General features: G+C 41.6%; 1 protein-coding gene across 2 annotated transcripts in view; it reads right to left on the bottom strand.

Moving 5' to 3' along the window:
* The window catches only part of LOC308407873 (plexin-A1-like), a 338,220-nt gene that overhangs the window by 202,819 nt on the left and 115,045 nt on the right, over nt 1-20,356 (bottom strand). The window lies entirely within an intron of this gene.

Below are 20,356 nucleotides of genomic sequence, written 5' to 3'. Positions count from 1 at the left end.
CAATTTTGTCTTCACACAAATGTTGCTCAAGGTTTTGTCCTTTTTTTCTTCTTCTTCTTTCAGCCGCTCCCTTTGGGGGTTGCCACATGTGGATCATCCCCCGTTTCAGGTTGCATCCAGCCGCCAGAAATCAGAGTATTTTCCAATCCATAGCTTGTCTGTGACTATATCCTGGAGGACTTCCAAGCAATATAAAAGTAATACACAAGCAGTAACTGCTATGGTGAAAGATGAATCCAACAGTGAAACTCCAAAAGCTAAAGTTTCTCCACTGCCCGCATGACACAGGCTCCAATTTAAAAATGCCTAACGTCAGCGATGCAATGAACATGTTTACCTCGTAATACAAATAAACAAAACCCCTTTGGCTCCACGGCTAATGTCCCCTTTCATAATAACTGTACACACCTCATCTCTTTGGATTTTTTTAAGGCTCAAACCTGCGGGCTTAAAGTAGTTGCTGGCTAATCTAGTTCATTAGCCTTATCTGACAACCTAGTAATTTAGTCTTTTGCCCAAATATGGTCATAACTTTTGTGTGACACTGTACTAACCCTGGATACAAATCAGTGAGAGTTACATAAGATGAAACTTATCCCATCCCTGTAACCAAAGACCCAATCAACAGCTTTGCTAGAAGACATATGAACCAAAAAAGAACTCAAAGGACTTATTTAGGCCTTTCTAACCAAACATTTAGGCTTTTAAAACAAGATTTGACTGCTAATATAAGGTACTGTATCATCTCACAATTCATTTAGATACATGCAACAAAATATCTCTTTTATTAGTTTATTTTGTGAGACTTTTTTTGTAGAACAACTTGCATTTATAGGTTTTATGAAATTTTACGAAATTTAAAGTATGCATAAAAAATGGATGAAAGCCCATCAACTGTCTTAACTTTTAACTTCATGAATTAGCTGCCAATGGAAATCCAGTTAGACATTGTACTCAACATTACTCTGATGACCAAAGTCGGTAGACCTTGGTTCTCTTCTGACTGAATGAATGTAAAAAAGTTCATGACAATCCAAAGTTAAGGTTCTTAAAGCATTTCAGTCTGGACTAAAGTGGCCAACCAACCAATAAACTGACCCTTCCACCCACAGAACTGTGATGCTTAAAATCACCTGAGTAATCAGTCTGTCCAACCAAATATGTCGCCCAAAAGCCTAAAACGGGTTCACAAGACTACACAGTCACACGCTTCCATCACCATACACAAGGAGAGCTTTTCCCATGACCGGTAATCTCGTTACAGTGCCTGGCAGTAACATGTACACATACCTGCCACAGCCCACTGAACTTTCCGACTCCTCGCCCTCATGTTTCACGGCTGCTAGTTATACTATTAAATTAAGCAACAACTCACAGGCTTTCCATCTCCATCTTACATAACGATTAAAACTTTTATGGACCGAGACAACAAACAGGACGGCAAGCCACAACAAAAGAGTTCTGAAGTGTAAAACCACACTAAACCCCAAGTGCCACTTTTAAGAGTGCAGAACAGTGTTTACTAACCTTTAACAACCTTTCCAAGATGATAAAGATTTTTACGATGTGAATTCATAGCGAACATTATAGTGAGCAGCATCAAAGTGAAAGAAGTTATTGTAGGATGGGATTTGTTTCAGGGCCAAATATAAACCAATGGGTTTGTGCAAATGTAATTGATTTTTGTTTATATAGCTGATTATGCCTTTAGGTCGTGCCTTAGTTTATTCACCTTTTTATGAACCACAGCATCTCTGCAGATAATGTGTGGCTGTAAATTTCAGCTCTTGTGCCACATGACTAGAGGCTATGAAAGGTCTCATCCTTCCCATTATCGCTCAAACTGTATTTATGGATATAGGCTTTTGCTTCTATAGACGGCTCAGTTGAGAGCTGGTGGTTAAAGCAAAAGCCACAAACAGCCACCCAGTGTACACCCATTACAAAACCAACTCTACCAAACCACATCATCTATCTAGCTAGCTAGCTAGCTATCCTCCCCCCTCCCAATGACAACCTGTCATTGTACTTTTTTAGTGTACTGCTCATCTATCCTTGGTTACAGCTCTCTGTGTCTCTTCTTACCTCTGTTTGTCTTTGGATGGAAAGGCAACTAAATAGCTTTAAAAGCAGAGATGTGGTTCTGAAAGACAAAACGATGTAATGATGAGAGAAGAATAAGGAGAAACGTGAGATGTGTGTAACCAAGAGTTTGGAGTATCTTCTGTCAATCAACCAATATATTTCTAGCCACCAATTACGGAGGTGGCGACAGCACCAATTTGATCTTCCATTATGTACTAATGAGATCTGGATGAATAAATGGATGATGGCATGAGGCAAAAGAGGAAGGAGAGACGGGTTTTTTTTACTGTAATATCTGCACAGGAACAAAAACTGAATTATTATTAGCAGTAATAATGTTTATAGCATAACTGATACAGGATCTTTATGACCAATACAGATGCAGATGCGAGGCTCCTGACTACGGTAGACATAATGCTCCGACAATCCATCAAGCGGTGCGGCTTTGTAGCTTAGCAAAGTCGTACTAAAACATTTTCTGACAGATTTTTAGCGCCGTGTACCACATGGAATCAGTTCAAGGTCAGTAGGCACAACCAGAATTCATACATAAGGCGCACTGTCGATTTTTGAGAAAATTAAAGAATTTTAAGCACGTCTTATAATGCGAAAAAATACGGTATGTATTGCCAACAGGCAATTTGCAGAGCGCCCTCTGGTGGACAAACATGATCAACTCCCATCTTTTCTTTATGTTTTACATTTTCATTTATCAGGCATTATAATACACATACCTGAATGATCAGCAAACAGCTGATATCAGTCAGGCTCTAGTAAACATGTCAGTAGAGAAGCTGAAATACTTTATTACTATTAGATATTAACGGAGAGTGTATGCTTGCTTTCTGAAGGGAAGTTAAGTGAATGGAACAAAAGAGAATCAAATCAGAAAAAAGCCAGGGTGCTGTCTGCATCATGCCTGCTGACAGAGCACTATCCCGGGGCTGATCTCCCGTCACACCCCCAAACCTCTAATTCCTTTTCAGTTCTGGGTTGGGAATAAAAAGGTGTCACTTCAAATGTTGTAGAAAATGCTGTAGAAATGACAGCATCATCATTTGAATGTGACCTAAGGGCCCAACCGGCAGTACGAGAGCGTTAGGTTGTGTGGGGGGTGCGGGGCAGAAAACTGTCAGCCTCAAATGTGGGGTCTGTCAATAGTCATTTGTGTGCTCGTGGGAGTACATTTGTGTTTTCAAGGAGACAAGTTTCTCTGTTTGTGTAAACTGCAGAACTGCAGCCAGCAATAAAAAAAAAGCGCCTTTAAAACTACTTTGACAGGTTTAACCTCACTTTGAACCAAAAGAAAAACTTCAAGTCAAACTCGAGTATAGCTCCGTCAGATGGCTCACCGTTGAAATGAGTGATTTTTTTTTTTTACAGCAGGGGAATATCTTCTGAGCACATCACTCCCTCCCTATACATTATAAATTTAGGGAGTGATGAGTAAATATCCCCAGGGAAGGGCAGCAATGGCACTGTTATAGGGAGGCATGGGAAATTATGCAGTGTAAATACAGTGCCAAATAGTGAATTGGTATATTATATGAGGATGGTAAGGTATGCTATGTGTGAATGACACAATGCAGCATGAGTTGACTGCTTGAACTAGATCCAGTGTGTTTTACCAGTAACCGTATGAGGTCTAAGTCATTGTTAGTGATGACCCTGACTCTAGCTCCAAACACTAAACATATCCCTATGTTTTAGAGTCAATGAAAAAGGATTTCTGCAGATACAAGGTTAAGGTCATTACTGAAGGTGATAAAAAGGAAGGTCTTCCTTCCCCCCGTACCAAGTGCTTGCTCATAGGGGGATCGTACTCTTGTTAAAGAGGCTTTACAATTCTTGAGATAATAGTTATTGTAATTTGGTATTAACCAGTATCCTTGTGCACTGTAACTAGCAGTATAAGTCAAATATATGTTTGGCTCATTCCATCTATCCACTTCAATCAAATATTCTGCTTTTTTCGTTAATACTATGTGTTCAATCTGCTCCTAGCATCAGTATCTAATGCTGACGTCTGTTTTGCTGCTTTCTGTCAGCTCATGCTCCTAAACAGGCAGGTACAGGCCAGATAAAGGATGCAGACAGAGGATGTGTAGGTGTCTCTGTTTACACTGCATTGGCTGTTTGCATACATGCTAGTGTAACAATATGTCTGTCAATATGCGCTACCCAGGTGGTCCTTTGCTGACAATACCCAGACGGCAGCTTTTAAATCATGTGGACTTGTATAGGACTTCGGAATGAGAAAATTAAAATGAAGCATTGTTTCTCTGTTTGATTTCTGACCATGCTCTCAACTGGCTGTGGAACTGTATATGCTTCAAAAGGACGGTTTGTAGTTGTTTCTTTCGGGTCCTTGAGACTAAAGACACAATGACGACAATTTAGTGCTTAGATTACTGTGCAAATACAGCGCAGTACAGACATTCTCCCCACTGCTATCTGATCAGAAGCTCCACATGTGCTTATTGTTTGGAACAAACCACAGACCCTTCAGATTTACTGGAATTTGGGGATCTTTTTTCAACATTGTATAAGTTATGTGCATAATCTTTAATTTCAATATGAAGCAAGTGCGTAACTGGTTCTGAAAAGCGGTCACATGTGTTTGAATCTATGCATGGTTATACAGGGAGAACAACACATTTGTTAAACACTGTGCATGCCTATGGTAACTGTGGTTAAATGCCAATCCAGGTCAGAGGGCTCTAATCCTTCCATCCTGCCAATATTTCTTCTTCACCAGATCTTTTATTTTTCTGGCTCTCATTTTGTCTGTGTGCACGTTCCTACTGCAAGAGTGAAATTGGCAAAAAGAAACAAAGAACAGAAAAAAAGAATTCAGTGTGTGAATGAGGGAAGTTTTGCCCTATGGAGACAGGAAGTTAAGCGCCAGCAGAGCTGAACGGAGATACAGAAAGCGCGGGCAGAAGACAGAGTGAGGAGAGATGGAAGCGACCCAGTGGAAACCATGATGTCATGATTGGTGAGGTGCGACCATCCTGCAGTCACATTGGCACCACATGGACACTAGTGGAAACACACACACTTCTCTGTCTCTAACCGATCACAGCTGCTGCTAGAAACAATGCAGCCATTGTCATACTTTAACTTCTTTATGTGCTTGCACACACACACACACACACACACACACACACACACACACACACACACACACACACACACACACACACACACACACACACACACACACACACACACACACACACACAGAGCGGATCAGTACTGAAACATTCTGATACTTCAAATCCTTCCAAATTGTGATGCTCGTTGGCAAAACCATTGAAAGCTCCGGTGAGTAAAATACTTTTGGAAAAGTGGAAAAGATCTACATCTTACATCACCTGAACATAGCGCTGTCATAAACTGGTTTAATGCTGTAATGATGTGATCTTCTGGACAGATTTACAGGTCAAAATACTACAAAGGATTAATTTTCTTTGTATGCAACACATTAACTAAAAGCCTGAGTCAGGTTTCAGCGCACTTTTTCCATTCTATTATTAGTCCTGCAGAAATACTACGCATGCTGATTAAAGCCAAAACTGGCGGCTCTGAATGAGGTATTTTCTCAGCCCCGTGGGACTCGCCGAGAAGAGAGAAAACAAGCTATGTGGGTGGGAAGACTAAACACGAGCTAACGGGCTGACGCTCGTAACTAAAGAAGGACAAGTTAACTCATTAAAGATCAATTATGGAGAGGGGGTGGATGAAAAGCGAAGGAGAAATGAGGAGGATTACGGGAGTGGGGGGCTGGAAAAGTGGTGGAAAACATTCTGCAAGCGTCTCTGGTGAAAAGAGAAACAACTTGTATCAATTTGGTTAGCCATGCAAGCTGCAAAAGCATGAGTACTATTAGAAGACCGCATGAAGGATTGTCATAACCACATGATCTTTATCACATGAATTTCCTCAGCTGCTGAAGTCCGCTTCGGCACGGGCTTTAATGCGCTTCCAAGTTCACCATCCTCACATTCTCAGAAATGCTGTTTTGCAACAAGCATCATTTGTAAATGGTGGTTTCGTGTAAAATGCCGCTTCGTTAGAGAACAATGGCGGTCACGGCTAAAAAGAAACCGACAACGGGATTCCCGTATCAAAACCATACGTTTTGTCGAGGCACCCGACCGCAGGTTCGCCCAACACGCCGTGACTCCCCCCATCCTCTTTAGATCTGATTTTAATGCTTGTTAGTGCACATGGTCTTTTGTTACCCTGCAAAAGAGAACCACATGCGCATTTGTGTATCGGGGCCGTGGGGGGCAAAGTATCTGATGTACCTGAACTTTAGCACATTTTGTTAAAAGCATGAATTCCCTGAGAATTAAATAAAAGCAGCCGAGGGGAAGAGCAAGCCATTTGCATCAAAATTGCTTTTGTGTTAAAAGCATATTCTCATTTTCTAATATGCTGTGTCAATGAGGAGTCTGTCAGATGTTTGCATCAGTGTGCATTTTTTAGTGGGAGTTAACAGATGCGGCTTCTTTTTTTATTTTGGCTGCAAAGAGGAGAGAAAAAACCCAAATACACTGAAATTTGCATCACATTTGCCTTTCATTAAAGCTCTTAATGTTTCTGTATTTCTCTAATAAAATGGCCTGTTTTGATAAAACCGAGCCCTACATCAATTAGATGCTACTTAACTCGACGCCTGCTGTAAAGTTGCATTTATGGAGATTGATGCAGGTTTTAAAAGTCTGGTAAACTCTGCTGTGCGGAGTGAAAGGTGTGTAAACAGGTCACGGATCAGTGGTGCTCTCGCAGCAGCACATGCTCATTAAGACGGCTGACAGAGAAAAAGACAGCAGACCGGAAACATGTACTGACCCTCAATCTGGAGAAACAAATGAAATCCAGCATGATGAGCAGCCTGAGGAAGAGAAACTCTTTTTGAAATTACAGACAAAAATGAAACGGTAGCATAGCCCGCTGCTATGTTTAGATGGAAGGTCCGTAACATCCCAGTGACCCATTCTCACTCCCTACTCGTCGCAGACTGATGTTTGTCACCAACAGTCCTGTGCAAAATCTTGACTCATCTCTCATTTCTTTATATTTTGCTAGAAGAATGATGCAGTGATTCAGTCAAACATATGCAAGAAAAATATATGCATATAAGCCAATAAGTCTTTATGAGGCCAATCTATGACTGACCGTGTTCCATTGTGTGTTGTCCCATCCAGCTGCAGGTTTACTATTTTATTGGCAGTCATGCTGAAAATGAAGTTGTTGCCAATCAGATGCTTTGTATTGCAAAGAGCATAGAAAAAATATGCTTGTTCAAATGGGTGTGAATGGGTGAATGATGCAAGTTGTGTAAAGCACCTTGAGTGCTCAGATAGCGTGGCCCCAAAAATGACACGTTTTACAGATGGTTGTAGACACCATCCTCTGTACAGACTCATTAGAACATATTAATCCAATTCATTTCAAGTTTATTTATATAGCGCCAAATTACAACAACACTCAGAGGTCAGTCCAGTTCTTGTGTGATTTGGCATGCCTCAGCATTTTCTGTTTTCCTTCCTTGAGAATGTCTTCTTGACAGCCACCCATCCACTGAGATCATTTCTGATGAGACTTTAGTGAACAACAGACGGATCGGCTGAAGGGCCAGATGCATCTCTCAGGTGTTGTGTCAGGTTGTTGCTGGATTTCTTTTCCCTATTTCCTAAAAACATGACTTTCAGATACAGTAGAGAGTTAGAGAGCTGCCACTTCTTCTATTGTCCTCCACTTGTGGTCCAGTTTCCTCAGTTTTTTAAGGACACACTGCACACCACGCCGAGATATGTCAAATTCTTTGGGCTAATTGCCTTTTGGCAATCATCTTGTTGGCGTAAACATGCAATTTTACGCCTGACAAAACTGGTTCTTTGCTAATGGGGAGGCACATCGCTAAAGTTTTATAAAGCACTTTGAGTGCTCAGGTTGAGTAGAAAAGCATTATATAAGAGGCAGTCAATCTTCCATTGACTTCCATTGATACTGTTTCATCCAGTGTTGTAAATGGAAAACCTCTGGATTGAAGATGAATGAAAAAACATCCAATGTCCAAAGATAAACTTTGGCAGGCCTTTAGAAAGCCTGGAGAACTATTGCTCAAGAGCACCGTTCAAGACTTTAGAAAATGAGAAGAAAGTCTGGTTCCCTGGAAGCAAAATATAAAGAAATAGATCAAGACTTTTGCACAGTACTATAGGTGTCACATTGGAATTGTCATAGTTTCAGTAGGAGTCATGAGACTGCAGGCCAAGGTGTTCTGCCTCTGTTGTCATATCTTCCTGATAACCAGGCGAGCTTTACTGTCTTAACTAGAAGAAGTTTGCCTTTTAACATGTTTCTCACACTGTGAAAGACTGTATTTCAACCCAAACTATGATTTATTACACTGAACCTAACCAGACAGTCTTAGTGCCTAAACCAAACTAAAGAGCAACAAAAAACCCCAAAGCCAATAACCAAAAATAAGAAAAAAGTACTTGAACTTGAGGCAGTCGTGTGATTGTGTCACCCAAAAGTCTGCCACCCTTTCCTTTGTCAAGGTTTTAATTCCTTCTCATGTTGTGAAATGATTCTACTGGTGCGCTGGAAAACAACTAAAGGGGAAAATGACACTGTTCATTAAAATATGACAGCAAAGGGTTCCCGCTCGGGTTGGTAGTGAGAATGTGTTGAAAGAGTGTCCAAGCCGGTTTATAGAGATGCAGTGTGGTTGGAAGGTGGATGAAGGAGACAAAGTGAAGCAGTAATCATTGTGGTTTTGATATGGTCCTTTGTAATGAATGCAATTTCATAGTCTGTCTGTGTCATAGTCTGTGTCAGCAAAGCATGGACTCGCAGCGTCATGCCAATAAAGCTCCCGGTGAATTCATGTGGAAAAAAAAAAGATAGACAGAGCGAGTGAGGCAGTCTTTGTATTTTCCCATTATTCTGAAGATGAAAAAGCTACAGCAGAGCTGTCCACCGACCGATGCCGGCACTCCTCACAGGAACACGCTCATTAATGCAGGAAGCTCGAGTGAGTTGAAACCTCCTGCTACTTTGTGCTAACAAACAAGAGAACCAGCCGAACACCTGCTTCATATTCTCAACGGAGTAATGAGAAATACTCAGTTGCCAGCTCGCTCGGCGTCCCTCCGTATCTCTCTCTGGTCTTCGATTCAATCAACGTGCTGAGAGAGACAGATGAGATCAGAGCTTTGACCTCTACTCATGAGCAGTCATCTCAGAAAAACACACACACACACACACACACACACACACACACACACACACACACACACACACACACACACACACACACACACACACACACACACACACACACACATTTCAAGACAACGGCCCTATTTGAGGAAATGACATCATCATCAGCCCGTGGTGTCGCTGGGGTCAAGGCTGGCTGGAACCTGTCTCATCACGGAGATTATCCCAGCGAGTGGCTATTACACACCATATGAGGGATTGCTACGACGAGGGTAACTACAGAGACGGCCCCTCCCCACACGCACCCTCATCCCCACCACCATCCAAGTTGGATTGATAGCGCAGCCCATTACTGATAGATGGATGAAGCAGATTACGAAACGCTCCATTAGTGTCACCTCATATAGGCGGGCAAGATGTGTGTGTCTGCAGCACACGGGGTTGCGCAGGAGAAGATGAGGTGTCTGGAACAACCTGGCACTTGTCTCTGATTGTAGTGGAGGCAGTATGGATTCTTAAAGGTTATCTGCAGCATAACCTATTGGCACGAAAGCCATCAGAATATGAATCCGAGATATTTTAAGCCAATGCAAAATTAACATTTAATGTGATGTGTAGATATAACACATGTTAAATTTGTACTTTTGTAGCAACTCAACCTTTCGGACTGGATTTATTTTATATTGGTGTTACGACCAATTTTACTTAAGGATCAATCTAACGGAATTTAGACCATTTGACAACAATTAAGACTAATTTTAATGAAAAACACAAACTTTACCTTTAACTCACCGTCAAACCTCATGGTACTACTGTAACAATCACTGACTAACAATAAGGGGCTAAGTCTTAACTTTGTGTCCACAGTCACACAGGCCAAAAGATTGGTTGGGGGTCACCTGGCGACCATCGCCGTGAAAAAGTATGCATTCCCTGACCGATTGTGTGTCGTTCCCCAGCCCCAGTTATACTGTAAATCCCTAAAAAGCAGTCGGTAATCCTTGGTAATCAGCAGTTTTTTGGGAAAATGTATTTTCCAGTTTATTGGTGAGTGACTGCGGGAGCTTAACTGCTGTTTCTTGATAAAATTGGTCACAATGACGTACACAGTGCTGCACTTAAAGCCTCTTTGCAGTTGCTTTGATCACCAGCAGTTGATCATGGGCACCCATAGTTTGCATAAAGGATTGTCTGCAAACTTGTCTGCAAACACTTGCAAACTACTTGCAAAGCGGTTGTGAAACTGTGAAGAATGCAAGACAAAGTAAAAGTTCTGCCTTTACCACTGGAACCAACGTTTTCCAAAAGGGGCAACTTTTCTTGTCAAGTAGAACAGTCACCATTTTTCATTTTGCGTCACACTTTTTGCAGTTTGACTAACTTTAAGTGTAGCTAGCGACTGCTTGCAGACAAACTTACATTTTCCATGCAACTCCAGCAATTTGCAATCACAAGGAGATTTTTCATGCTGCACCTTGACCAATCTGACCAAGCGACAGCCAGCAATCACTGACTGGAGCCTCGGGGTTGCAGACAGGTCTCTAGGCCTGTGTGATTTTGACCTTAAGCTAAGATTTAAGGTGTAGCGTTTTAGCACCAGTTTTTGATTATGGTTCGTGCCTTATAATAGCAGAGCTGTGCTAATGGCTTCCTGGGGTAATGTTATTACATAACATGTGATAACAATTGCAATGTTAAGACTATCAATTCGTAGACTGACAATGTACAATTTTGTGTGTGTTATAAAGCTAGCCTTGGTATTAAACACAAAGTAAAATTGAATCAATGGCCATTAGTTTCGTATCTATTTGGTCACAAATAAAAGTACTGAAGGACAAGATAAAAAAAAAACACTATTTTCTGAGCCAAATGCACCGAATTAAGCTGTTAGTGGTTTGGTTGCCAAGAGAATTCACTAAATGCCAACAATCTCAATATTTCCATATGTAGCAGGTGGACACTATTCATACTACTACATAGTTCCTGTGAATTTTTCTAGAATACAAATTTTGGATTTCGACCATTCAAATAAAATGGACTTAATTGGCTGGCCATCCCACAGAAGAATGGATATTGAGTGGGTGGTGTTCATTAGCTGCCTGGCTGCTCCTTTATGTCACATCCGAATACAAGACAACATGCATGAATGAACACAAATACACACACACACCACATGTGTACCCAATGATACACTCCAAAGACGGTGACCATGGCCCCCGTTTGCCTGTGTTTCATTATGAGCTGTCGCCACACCCACCCACCTTGACCTGAGACGACAATGATCCAGTACAAGGCTCTCTTTTTCTCCTCTTCTCTCTTCCCATCTCATTCCCTAGATGAGAGTATTATTAACCCCTATGGAACCGGCGGGAAGGTGATTCACCTCCTTTACGATAATGTCACCCATCCTCACCTCATCTGTTGGCTAATGGAGCCTGGAGGGCTGGTTGAGTTGGGCGGTGTGGATATTTAATCTTGGGACAAAATTACTCATCGTTAGAAATTAGAAAAAGGAAAGAAACGAGTTATTTAAAGATTCAAGAAAGACTTTTTTTATGTCCAGTTGTGTTTCATAAATTAAATAATATGCATGTTATGCTGCTAATGTCTCTGTATATATTTTGATATCTAAACCACAAAGCTACATTTGCATTTATGTGTGAAATAAAAAGATTATTGGAAATAACTGCATTAAATATATTTTAACTCCATAACTATACTTTATATGCTCTTAGAATTTAAATATAAGATATAATGGAGCTCATTTTATGACCTAAGGTTGCTCCTGTCATTAGTTGATGCTCTGAATGGATTGTGGGAGTTGGAGTTTTCTATCAGGGCGAGCACTGGGTCCTTTTAGCCTGTGGTGACCTGTGATCGATGGAGACCTGGCAGAGTTTTAGCCGTTAACGCTGCTGTTTTAAAGCTGCTAGCACAGACCACCCCTCTGCTCTCATCGCTCCTTTCATTCCACACTTTCTCTCTCTCTCTCTCCTTCTCTCTTGCCAGTGTCCCTCTGTCACATTTCTCATCTTCTCCCTAGCTCCGGCATCCACCGTTCCCTTCCTCTCTCCTGGCTCCACCATCCTCACTTCCTCTCTCTGTCTCATCCATCTGTCTGCTTTTAATCTCTCCCTCTCCCCATGTCTTCTGCTCTCCTCCCAGCTCACTTTCATCCCTCTCTCTCGCTCGGTGCTGTTGAGTGACAGCGCAGTTAAACTGTTATTGGCTTCTGCAGAGGAAGCAAAGCAGCGGCACAAAGAGAGGCAAGTGTGTTTGTATGTGCTGTTGCAAAGTCGAATATGAAAGCATACGGTTCAACGCGGTTACCTCTGAACGCTGAAAAAGTTTTAAGGAAGGTGGTTAGAGTGGGGTGGGGAGCAAAAGAAAAATATAAGGGGCTCCAATGAAAATACAGCATACAGCAATGTTATTACAGAGCGATAGCATCACTCAGTAATTACACACAGAAGAATACAAATGTACTGTTTTCAGTCCAGCGCTGCAGCTTAACAAACACTTTGTAGGTTACTGACCCCCAGTAGTGAAATGTTCCCTAAATGTTCTGTTTCATTTCATCATGAAATAGTTGTCTTTGGCTGTAGCCAGGATGTAATATTGCAATTAAGTACCCTGGCTTGTGTAGACTAACAGACTGCCTGGAAATGATACCAATATGTGAAAATTAAATCCATACCCAACAATAAAGCAAAGAGAGAAGTTAGCTGATATTAAAAAGACTTTTTTTTTACCCCAATTTACCTATTTCAATAAAACCGGTAATTTAACACATCTTGTTACAATATATTACAGTATATCTCATACACCCTCCTAACCACTTCTTGTTAAATTCAACAGAATACAATACCGCTGTTAGGAAAATTGACACATGAAAGAATGCTGAAGTATACTCGCTTTCAGTCTCCCACGACTTTGAATGTCAGAATGACTGCAAAGCAGCTTCAAAGATTCGGTGATTTCACAGAAATTTCAGCTTCACTTTTAGACAGCTGGTAAATAGCCACAAAGAGGAAGTCATCGCAGTTGTCCCTACTAATCAATCTGGTTGGGTGATAGTTCCATAGCTGATGCTTTTCTAGTCTGACTGTGTTGCTTTTGAGTCACAAAAAACTAAAAGAGAAGCTTTTCCATCCATGTATCTATCAGTGCTTATTTAGACCAAAGTCACAAAGGCCTAGAGACCAGTTGGCAAACCCGTGGCTAGGAAAAAATATGTATTTCCCAATCAGTTGGCAAGCTGGCTGTTTCTGAAATAAATAAGTCCCCATAGCAACCTATGGTAAGATTGTGCATTCCCTGAGTAGGGAGTAGTCAGTAACAGGTTATAGCAGGTTTTGCCTAGTCTGCATGGAAGACACAAGTCTGCAAACACTTGCCAACTGTTTGCTGAGCAATAGTGAAACTTCTTCTTTTGACTGCTTCCTTGAGGGTTGCCAAAAGGGCCCATTTGCCTTCATCTCACTCTATCCCTCAGCATGTCCTCCATGACCACATCCATAAACTTTCTCTGTGGTCTTCCTCTTTGCCTCTTGCCTGGCAGCTTCCACTATCCCTCCTCAGCACATGTCCTTAGCCTTATCTCTCTCCAAATCACGCAAACTGAGCTGTCCCTCTGATATACTCATGTCACCCCAACCGGTCGTAGCAGATGACCGCCCCTCCCTGAGCCTGGTTCTACCGGATGTTTCTTCCTGTTAAAAGGGAGTTTTTCCTTCCCACTGTTGCCAAAGTGCTTGCTCCCAGTGGGTCATATGATTGTTGGGTTTCTTCTCTGAATGTATTATTGTAGGGTCTACCCTGCAATATAAAGCGCCTTGAGGCGACTGTTGTTGTGATTTGGCGCTGTATAAATGAAATTGAATTGAACTGAATTGAATGTCTAATCATGTCCCTCCTTTTGAAACCCCAGGGTTTTGAGCTGGCATGTTTTTCCAATGCTTGTGCTAGGTACCTATGTTTACCTATGTTTGCACTTCTGAACCCACCACTAGTAGTTCATCCTGATTACTCAATAGCTTATGTTCTGCATTTGTTCACTATAACGGATCTTTGATATGATTGCTTCATTTAGGTCCTTCAAACTGCTTGCTTTATACAGTAGGAAACAAAATCAATCCCAAATAGGGGATGTGTGTGGATGCTGGTACAAATGGGTTATATGCTCCATGAATATGTCGGGAATCGTCAGTTGTTGGAGACAATAGACGTCGGTCATAAAACTTGAAGCATAAAAGATGTGGTTTGAATCTACCTCACCTCTCGCCTTAGCAGAGAAATTATGCTCCTTTCAAACTCTCTGTTGGCTACATTAGGTTGTAGATGCTGACATAGGCCCCCAGCTTTATGACACAGTATGAGTCAGCTCTCTGCCAGAGTGACACAGATAACACAAATAAACCAACGCTCAGTCTCACTCCACTCCAAAAAGTCATGTCTGACTGAATACGCTTGCTTTCACCCGTGTCATAAATTGATACAGCGACAGGTTTATTCTCTTCCCTCCTGCACGTGTGCAAGTGTACATATCCTTGCGCACGGCAGGGCATTTTCACCATCTCGCTCCATCACAAATTACCTCATTAAATTTCATTGCATTAAAGCCACTTTTATGAATTTAGCGTAGTCCCAGGCCCATTGTTCGCCTGCAAATGAGATTAAAGCAACATTTGCCTTTCTCCCCGCTTTCAATTATATTTCTGGAAGGACAGTTCGGGCACAGCGCCTTAATGAGGAGAGATGAAAAAAAGGGAGAGGGAGAGAGAGCGGTGCATTTATGGACATTTTCGGAATTAAGACAACAGGGCAACACATTTGGGAAATTCTAATTTTCCTTTCACTGTAGTTGCTGTTAAGGTTATTATGATTATTATTTCATTTCTTGTGTCAGTGGTTTCTGCCTTTGTCTGGAGAATCTGCTGTTTGTTGTTGCTGTCTCTAACACACAGAGCAAAAAACGGCAACTAAATAAAACGCAGCGAGCGGTTTTATCCACCCATTCAGATTAATTATGTATATCTATGTGTGTGTTTTCCTGTAATCAGCACTGTGTACCGCTGTGGTGTCTGTTATCATGTCCCCCTATAGGGATGCAGCACAATAAAGTAGAATGAGCTGAGGTTAAGCCTAAGACTCCCTTTACACAATGCAGATTACAACAAGTCCCAGCAAAAACACACACACACACGCGCACGCACACACACACACACACACACACACACACACACACACACACACACACACACACGCACGCACGCACGCAGGAGCTGATGGTCAATGGGATCATGTTGCTAGGCAACAGATTCAACTCCTGGCAGTAAAATGCTAGTTTTTGGCACTGCTGAAGAACCTTTACTCCAGGACGTATAACTTAAAATACTGGAGGCTTGAATATATTCTAAAACATCTGAGTGTGATAAGGCTTAAAACCCTCAGCAACCAGAATGTCGCTGAGGTTTTATTTTCTTTTGCTTTGTACTGGCATAATCATTTATACAATTTCTAACAATCCAAGATTATAAATCTGTTGTGTGAAAAGGTACAGTGTTGTATTCTGCAGTCTAGCATGGATGCACTGTTATTCCTCATGAAACTGATAAACCTGCTGAACCACTAACATGGTACTTAGTGTACTTGAGGAAGCAATCAGCATGTGAACATAGCTGGAAACAGTAAGGCCTTTTACTACACCTCTCTCACAGTTATCACTTCAGCTGTAGCAATTAGTTGATTAACTCAAGCCTCAGTCACACAGCCCTAGAGACCAGTTAGGGACCATCTGGCGAGCATATATAGTCCCTGAATGCCTGTGAAATCAGTTGTCAGTTGCCATGAAATAGATTGCTAAATCCCCATTCATGCAGGTCTAGAAACTGGTCCGTGACCCTCTAGCAACCACCCGTTGCTAAGTAAAAGAGTCTTTTCCGTGACTGATTGGCAAGCAATTCCTGGTTGCTGGCAGTCGCATAAGTGAAACAGAATGAAAAAAGTATGCAGTGTTGGATTGCAAACCTCGCCATAGCTTTGTTCACTAGCACACTGCAACAGTCGCCTGTACTTTGCATAGCAGACTGCCATGGCTAGTAGTGGCAAGCAGGTATAGAAGCCAAAGGCAGACCCCCGGAAACAGCATGTAAACTCAAAAACCAGCTTTATTTGCTGTATGGTGATACAAAACAAAACTAGACTGGGGAAGATATAAACTAAAAATACAAGGAGGCACAGAGCTATGAGGGACAACGCCACGATGAGCAGGGGGAGACGCAGACACTAAATACAAGAGGTGAACGGGACCAAGAGGAAACAGCTGGGAGACACGGCTCACACTGATTACACAGACAAGACGGAGGAAGAGCAAACAGAACATTACGCACACAGACCGAAGACTACCAAAATAAAACAGGAAGTACACTGAACTTTACAGACACAGACTATGGCATCGCGGACAAGTGAGGGAACACAGCACAGCAAAATAATCAGAACCTAACCCATAATACAGAATCATACCAAAACATAGGAAACTCAAAATGCTGAGCCAAAATGACCCAGAACTGCGACACAGATGCTGACTTCCAGATTCAGAAACTGAAATACGTTATATTGTTTGTGATCACACTTGGACAATGAGTGTGGGATATCACAACAGTTTCGAAGGAAGGGACTCGCATGCACCACAATCAACGATCTTTTACATGCTGGCCCAGGACTAAAGTGTCTGCACTGGGTCCCAGTCAGGTTTAGGTATCAGTTTACTTTCATGGGCACACTTACGTCGTTAATCTGTTCCATTGCCATTCTCTACACCGGATCCTCACGTCCGCATTTAGAGTTCTTCTTGTGATCTCACGTGCATGAAAACTAAAATTAAAGGGATTGCGTATTCCAAACTGTAACATTGGAGCAGCTTAACTCTGTCTTCAAGCCCTTGACTCTTTAGGATCCTTTGAAAAAACACCTTGAAGCATAACTTTTCTGAAAGGCGATTGGTTAATGTTTTTGTACTCTGCACTGTCTTATTTGGTTCATTATAACCTGGCCATATAAATAAATTTTACCTACTAGAATAACTGAAACTTTTTAACCTTCAAAGTTTTCTGATTGTTGGACTGGTATGTGTCACTTCTAATGTAATAATAGATCCGGACTAGCAAGTTTGTGTTGCGTTTTCATATTAAACATGTCACTTCTCAACTGCAGGAACTGTTTGGTTTTTTGGTGGAATGACTGACAGCCTTACAACATGTTATCATTACACTAACCATCTAATATCAAGAAAATAACTGCAGAAATTAAAAAAATCATTGAATAAAAATTTTCCAATCAGCAACGTCCCTCTCAGAGTGAACGTTAGTTTTACGGCTTAAAAATGGACATTTTTAAGATCCACAGAAACAAAATAGTAATCCTAATTTTAACAAAATGTCCAAACCTGACTGCAGAAACCTCAGACGGTTTCTTTACAGCTTTCACTCAACTAGATTAAATGGGGGCCCTCAACTTGTCAGCCGAGTCAACAGCCACAGAAGCCAGTGAACATTGTATTGACAGAAAGGAGCTGGTGGCCAATCAGCTGACTATACAGGACAAGTGGGTTTTGTTGGCTAGTTTGAAGACTATAGCAGGTCCGATGTGAAAGCCTGTCTGAAGAGGCTTATATGGCTAATCTGCATGTGAAAAACATGAGGGCTTCACATATGCATAATACAAGGCTTTGACCCTCTCAGAGAAATGGATTCAGCCCATGCACGCACAAACGCACACACAGGCACTCGAACAGCAAACAAGAGCAAAGGGAGGCGAGGAGCGAAGGGAAGGCGAGCGCTGGCCCACGATGAAAAAACCCCCCCAAAAAAACAAGAAAGAAAGATAATTGTATTCATTGAGGGTTTGGCAACATTACACGCTAGCTCTCTTATTGATTTTCAATCTAAGGTTTCAAATTAATGAAATTAATGTGCTCATAGTTCATGCTTTTTGCAGGTCTTGACAATTTATGCAATTTATGCAGTGCACCAGGATTTAAAAAAAAGAAAAGCGGACCACCTACGGCATCAAGGACCACAATAAACAGCGAGGGAGACTTGTGCGACCATAGAATCCCAATTTGTTCTCTGTTGTTGCACCAGCCAGAGCGCTACTGATAGAGACTGCTACTATTATTGTGTGTGTATGTGTTTTTTTTTTCTTTAACAGAATGGCAATGGTCTTTTTTTACATCTGCAAATTCAAACTCATCTGTATTCGCCGAGGCTGCGGTAGCTCTCGCAGCCAAATCCTACTCCTGTGGTGTTCCCTCTCAACGCCCTCCAGCTCTTTCACCAAAAATTATTTTAAAAGGAAATAAAGAAATTCACCCGCTGCCCTTCCATTGTTCCTTAAACAATAAAATAATAATATTAACATTAATGTAAATTCTCAGTTTATATCTTTCTGTTGGTTTTGTCTCAGAATCTTCCTCATTTCTTTTTTTCAGTAAATGCTCTTTCCTCACAGCTTCTGTTGATTACCATTACCACCCCTCGCCTCATCTCTTCATTGTATTTAATGTGTAAATGTATATATGTATACACTTTTCTCATTTAAATATTATATGTGAGCAGTATGTGTGTGATGCTGGCATGTGTGGGAGAGAATACGCACACCGCTCCCTGCACGTCTAGAAAGTGTGAGGCCAAGCAGGCGTCTGGGGAGTGTCAGACGTTTGTGTGTCATTTGTGCAGGTAGAAAATGTGCGAGTAAATGTGTGCATGCAGCATGCATTGGCGTCTGCATCAATATACGCACGCGTCTGCGTCTTCGTGCATGCACGTGTGTGCGTTTGATAAGGTGGAAGGCTGGCAGATATGACACACCTCATCTTCCTTTTTTCTTAGGCCTCTGTTTTAATCTTCCAAAACAGCCTGTGCATGTAATGACCTTTAGAAAGGGTGAAGATAAGTAGATGAGGCTGACTGTGTGGAGTGTTGAGTTACTGTATAGAAGAGCCAGGGCTGAAATAAGGGGCCGGATGACAGAGGGAGGAAGATAAATGGATGAGGGGAAGGGATAAAAGTGGAGCATTTAAGGAGATGTGTGCAGACAGAGGGCTGGGAAATTGGGGAATGACACTTGAATCTTAAACCAAAGGGATCCAAACCTACACTTCCACATCTTCATGCAACTGGCTGCATTTCTGAAAAAGTTTATATTACTGTAGCTGACGTCTCAGTCAGCTAAACCTTTACTGCTATGAAAACCTGAGTGAAACACTTTTCATCAAGGGTTATACCCCTTATCAGAGTAACAGCCACAATACTGCTGCTGAAATTTTCCAGCAGCCAGAGAAAGACAGTTCTCCCCCCACACAGACTTTACTTGGGTGGGCCTGACCTGATCACCATTTTGAAGCTGTGTCATTCTGCTCCACTGTAGCTGATGAACTCAAACTCCACCACTGTGGACTACACTGGCAATGATAGTCCTTATTTACAGTAACAAGATGAAGACCCTGCAGCACATAAAGAACTGGTTCATGTACTTCTACACTGACTTCACTAAAGCTCCAGAGGATGATACTGATGTTGAATCTTATTCATCCCACAGGTGTTCTGTTGGGTTGAGGTCAGGACTCTGTGCAGGCCAGTCAAGTTCTTCCACACCAAACTCGCTCATCCATGGATTTATGCTGTCAGGGCTCTGTGTGCAGGCAGGCGGAGATGAGGATCCAAACGCAGGACTCGGACACTGAATTGCAACTCAAAAAACAAAACATGAACTGAGCAATGATACTGAACACAGAAACACACAGGGTGAGCGAAGTTAGACATACTGACATAAGACATAACCCTTCAAAATAAAACAGGAAACCATTCACAAAGACGCAGACTAAGAAACACGGACTTACACAGAACTAAAGCCATACTAAACATGAGGGTACCAGAACAAAACCCTTAACAGAACCATAGACTATGAATAACGATAATAATAATAATAATAATAATCATCAACAAGACACAACCAGAGATTAAGAATA

The sequence above is a fragment of the Rhamphochromis sp. 'chilingali' genome (genome assembly GCF_963969265.1).
Source record: "Rhamphochromis sp. 'chilingali' genome assembly, chromosome: 12".
NCBI lineage: Eukaryota > Metazoa > Chordata > Actinopteri > Cichliformes > Cichlidae > Rhamphochromis > Rhamphochromis sp. 'chilingali'.
This window is presented reverse-complemented; position numbering and strand designations above follow the sequence as displayed.